Genomic DNA, 6,025 nt, shown 5'->3' with positions numbered 1-6,025 from the left:
CGTACTTTCCAGGCAGTTTATTTTGCGTAAGCATGCCACATTTGCCAACATAGTCATGGCTAATTTGTTAGTACCCAGCATTTTTGTGAAAAAGGAAAAACAAAATTTCACAAAATGCAGAACAGTATTAATAAGAAATCAAGCAACATGTATCAATCAAGGAAAAATGCCTTAAAGGAAATTCAAGATAGCGTTACATATTCCATGGCACGATACCAGCACAATGTCTTTGGTAGTGTATAACATGCAATTAGCACCCAGTCACAGCAACACCATCAGGGAAGGTCCTCCACGGAATTACATTTCTTCAAGAAAGAAGGGAGATGTTCCAACTGCAACCATCAGGCCCCAGCCACTTAAGTCTTTATCGCTTTCTAGCAGGCTGAGAACAGGAATGGCAACAATTGCCTGACAACTTAATAAATTGCACAGAGTAAAATATAAATGAAATTTCAAAAAGGAATTAGGAAAATTAACAGCTTTTGAAAAAATTCTAAGAGGATTGCCAAAATTAAATGCACAGGCTCAGCTTTGAAAAATGGTTACTTCAAGGAGAACTTGAACAGATGCTGTATGGACACGGGTATTAATGTTATTTAATAAAGGCTGAAGTTATTCACTGGCCAATTGTCATTTGCAAAAAAAGACTCAGAGACTGAAACCAGCTCCTGGTGAAAAAATGGTTAAAACAATTTTTACCAGTTTCACTCTGAAAAGGATACATTACTGGTAAAAAGACCCAGGTTATAAACTAAATGGCAGGTCATGCATTTAAGTTTGCATAATATGAGATTCTTTTTCTTCCTTAGTCAAAAGCAACGTGGGTAGACAGCATGCAAACATAACTCATCTTGCATTATACAGGACAGTAGATGCTTCAAATAACAGAATATGGTACTGTCTGCTAACACATTTCACAAGTCAAAAAGCATGATGGGGATAAGCAAAAAAATGTCCATATAACACAGTGTTAATAAATTTGGTGTCTCCTTGTGATTGGTAATTGGTATGATTGGTATTCTGAGATATTGAATTTTGGAAAATACAACAGCTCTTTGTTAAAGAAAACATGAATTATGTAAATCATTGATATCACAAAATCTTTGTTCCTTACATACTATTCTATGCTGTTTATTTTATGAAAACGTCTTAAACCAAGATTTAAAAAAAAAGTTCTTCCAATATTCTTATTCTGTTTTTTACACAAAATAACATACACAGTCAACAAGACTGAACTAATTATGCACTGCAATAAGTTCATCATTTAAGGCATTAACATGTACGTTTCATTTTATAGAAATTAAGATTAAATAATTCAGTCAAGCAATCTGGAAAGATATTTTTGAGTTTTACCTAGTGAAAACCTGATAAGACTCCACAAATCAATAAATGAAATTTTCTGAAGCAATAACTCATAGTTCCTCACTTGAACAAAGTAGTTGGGGATATATGGAATAAAGCTTTAGCCAAATCAAACTTATTTAACTTTCACTTCTATTTAGTAAAATTTCAAGCACTTATAAACTAGAAATTCATAACATTTCTGCACATTCTGCTAAAAGCAAGCAAAACAAAACCAAAATACAGTCAGGCCTCAATTTGACGTGGACTACTGAAATTCGAGGTGAAGGATGTATGTGTATTACACATACTTGTAGAAATCTAAACTGTAAAACAGACTGCAAAATACTTGTAAACAATCTTTACTGCAAATTCCTACCACCATTGTACTTAAATATGGACTCAAGAATGAATAAAAAACTGTGGAATTTAACATAGATACACTTAGACTGGAAAAATACATTGCAATTTTGTTAGCTGTTAGTCCTTATCAAACAAAATTAAGGAATTTCTTTTAAGGAAAGGCCTCCTAAAACAATAAAATCTTATTACATGAGAACAGGTATATATGAGTGGAAGTAAACCATTTTCATCATTTGTTTGGATAATGGCTGATCTGCGACCTCACTCCACATACTCATCACTAGATCTCGCCATTTAGGATTATCCTACTTTATTCTTTTAGGTCCAAAGCCAATGACCTTGCAATATATTGCATCAAACTCCATTTGCCAAAAGTTTTGGGCACTCACTCGATCTATCAATATCTCCTGGTAACTGTGCTCTATCTATACTGCTAACTATTCCAATTATCTTTCTGTCATTATCCCTACTCTGTCTGCTGCCATTCAACCCATGTCCTAACCAATTCAATAACTTGCCTTGAAACCACAGGCTTCAAATTTAGCTTGATATCTCTTAGCAAATATCTTCAGTAAGTTGATATAAACAATACAGAGACAATCCTTGGTCCACTACTTCAGTCAGTTCATCAGAAAATTCATTCAGTTTCATCACGCATCATCTGCTTATACAAATCAAGACAATTTTGGAAGATGGTGGTTAGAACATCTGCAATGTTCTCACCTATCTCTTTTAAAGCATTGGAATAGAAAATATCTGGTCCCAAGGATTTGACACTCTTCACTGCCATTAATTTCTTCATTAACAATACCTTGCTATGTTAAGAATCCATGACTCAATAATAGTCTTCTTTAGGGTGTCAGGCATCTTTTTCTCTTCTGCAAATACCGATTAAAAGTAATTCCTCAGCATGAATGACATTTCTTTATTTTCATTAACAACAGTATAATTATCAGTTTAAACATTCTCAATTGTGTCTGACCAACCTATTTTCTTTCTAATTTAACTCAAAAAAAATGTTTTGTGTTGGTTTTGATATCCCTTACAAGTTTCATTTCACACTTCCCTTCTACAGCTTATACAATCCAATTTGTCACCCCTTTGCTATTCTTTGTATTTTTCACAACTAACAGAAGCAATTTTTTTGCATTATTATATTTCACTTCTACTTTTACATTGTCTTTTACTTCCTTAATTGTCAAGCTCTTGTTTTGCTTGGCAAAAACTCCTAACAATTAGATATATATTAATATATACTAATAATGCTCAATATTATTGTTTTGAACACTTTCCACTGGTACTCTGACATTGTCCCCATTAACAGATCTTCCCAGTTCACAACAGACTATCTACATTTCATCTCAATGAAGTCAGAAAAACTTAAATCCAGAACCTTTGTTGTTGTTTTATGTTTCTCCCATTTAAGCACCACATTGAATATAATTATAATGATTGTTATTAGATAAACTTGAAATATAAGTCATACTTTTAAAATGAAAAATGTACTTTGACTTTCAGAGATCTCTGTACCACATGCTATCCTGAATTTAGAAAATAGTCAGAAGATTTGCACTCAGGTATTGGCTGTTGGTCTAATGAAATAAATCAGAAGACAACACACAATGGAGCTCTGTTGTATAAGTCCAAGCAAACGTACCTTCCGACATACATAATTTTCCGTCTGTTCTAAACTTCTACATGACAGAGCAACAGAGAACAGTCACTCACCAACTGGTAGACTGTAAACATCCTGTTTTTCAGTACAATGCATTTCAGGTCCAACAACTTGCAGGTATCATAACACACTGTGGTGCAGCATGTTGAACATCTGCTATGTTTCAATACAGAACACTTTCTTGGCTTTAAAACCATCAGTGTTGAATTGGACTGAACAATACCATAAAGGAGAAACTTAGAATTCTCTACATAAATCACAATCAACATTAATCATATTTATCAATACCAATTCTCTACATAAATTATAAATCTACAACATTAACACAGCACACAAAAAACACTATTACCTAACAGAGTTTGAGGAATTATCACAAGCAATCAAATTCACAATAAAATATATTTTTGCCAATGTATTTGTGTATCTTCCCTATTCTGCTGCTGTATTTTGAATCACGTGCAACTTTTAAACTCTTACTTTCCAGTAGTTGCAACAAGTTAAAGCAAACAATATCATATTAAGCTATGAGGCTTCTAAATACTCTTGCTTTGAAAGTCTGCAACACACTCGTCATTGCATAACTGAACAACCTTTAATCAACTTTGCCATTCCTACTGAAACACCTCCTTCAAGGAAAACTGGGCAAGTTACAGAATATGGTGCTAGAGATGAAGTCAAATCAGTCTCACTTATAGCTCCCTGGCACCAAAACATATCACAGAGATCATGTTATGGTTCCAGACCGGCCCTCCAATTTTATATTATGACCTGACTAGGGACCAATCACCTTTTTAGTTTTCAGGTAGACAAAAGTTGATATCCAGGGGACTTACTAAAAAAATGAAGGAAGCAGGATTCCATGTTTTTGAACAAACAAGATTTTACAATACAAGCTAGAATTGTAATGCAATCTACAATATATGTATAACTTAATTCTAACACATTACTGCAGAAGGCTATCAAGGTGGGTCATTGGGTATGTTCAGATAAACAGGTGTTTAATCAGTAAAGGAACGAAGGGTTATGGGAAAAAGGCAAGAAAGTGGACTTGAGCGTTATCAGATTAGTCTTGATCTTGTTGAAGGACACTGTAGACTCGATGGGCCAAATGGTCTACTTCTGCTCTTACATCTTATAGTTTTATGTGGTAAACACAGGTGATATGTTGAGGCTAAACAGCCCATAGCACACACCAAATACAATCAAGCCAGGTCTTATGGATTTCTCAGCAGCTCCCCTTAATCATTTTTAATACATCAGGACACCAATTCTAATTAAACTTCACGAATGATTACAATTGTTCACTGTTGCTCATCTGGCCTTAAAACTCCTTCTCAAGAGCGACTCTTATGGGCTGCCTCCATGACTGTACCTGCTCTAATCCATGCTTCCATGGGCTGTGATAAATACACTCCACTAATTATTCACATTCACAAATCCAGAATTTCTTCAGCAGCTACTTTGTTCAAGCTAAAGACTTTGATTTGTGCTTCTCCCTGAAGCTCCCATCATGCTCAGCAGCATCAAGCCAACACTGCTTTTCGATCCCCATTTTCAATCATACTGATTGATTAGTAGCACACTGTTCCTTCTGAGTCTTTACAGCTTCCAGAACATTACCAAACCCTGACAAGCCAGAGACATTCAACTGCTGTAGGACTTCTCCGAGACTCCAATGACACAGAGCAGATGCAGTTTAGTGGCCTCTAGCAATAGAACTAACAGCATTACTGCTTGACATGCAATCTGCTTCTATCCTTATTTCTTGCTCCAACAGTTAGGCTGCTGCTAGCAGCTTGGTTGAGTTGGCACTCCTGCTTAAGCCCTAGCTATATTGAGCTATTCAAAACTGGATCCCTCAACTGCCTCGACTCAGTATACTTCAATTGCCTTCCCTGCGGTAAAATCAGCACTTCTAAGATTGAGTGCACATCTCACGGTCTCAAACTCACTGACATTCAGTCCCTGTCTGTAATCTTTTTAACTGGTTTACGGAGACCCCCAAACTGACCTGAGTGACTTGTAGAAAGCCAAACAATAAACCCTCCCCTTATTGTTGGACAGAATTGAAAGTTACTAAATTTTTGAAGCAGTCAAATAGAATAACTTTGGAATGAACCGGGTGTTACACTTTCACAGAATGTTGGAAATAAATTTTATCACAATAGTTATATATAATAAAAAGGAGTGAACAAACCACGATAGAACATTTCCTTATAAAGAGAAGCTTCACAAACTGATAATCAACAAGGACTGCGTGCAAACTCTGACCTTCCAAAACTTGGCAAGAATTACTTGTCAACAATCAACAATGTTATAATAATATAAGGCAGCCAGCTTTGTTACTACAGCAATTTAGTTTAATGGCACCAATGTAGCAGTAGAAATAATTCATACTTCTGCCAATATACTGTCAAGTTAAACAAAACCTGGAGATACTTAATTGATCATTTCAAGTTATACTTATTACAATCAGCAACAGAGTTAATACAATCAATACTCCTATGGCCATGGAGCATGATTAGAAAGGTTCTTCAAAAACAAAGGTCACACCAATTCAATTACGATATATTTTATTCATGAACATACTACTATAATTTTTACATGAGGCAATATTCTAAATTTCAATGGAATGCATAATTGCCA

At 35.0% G+C, this 6,025-nt stretch overlaps 1 protein-coding gene across 1 annotated transcript in view; it reads right to left on the bottom strand.

The window, feature by feature from the left end:
• The window catches only part of patj (PATJ crumbs cell polarity complex component), a 164,387-nt gene that overhangs the window by 76,492 nt on the left and 81,870 nt on the right, over positions 1–6,025 (bottom strand). The gene's annotated exons all lie outside the window — the stretch shown is intronic.

Source organism: Rhincodon typus, chromosome 10, assembly GCF_021869965.1.
Source record: "Rhincodon typus isolate 14 chromosome 10, sRhiTyp1.1, whole genome shotgun sequence".
In the NCBI taxonomy this organism is placed as follows: domain Eukaryota; kingdom Metazoa; phylum Chordata; class Chondrichthyes; order Orectolobiformes; family Rhincodontidae; genus Rhincodon; species Rhincodon typus.
This window is presented reverse-complemented; position numbering and strand designations above follow the sequence as displayed.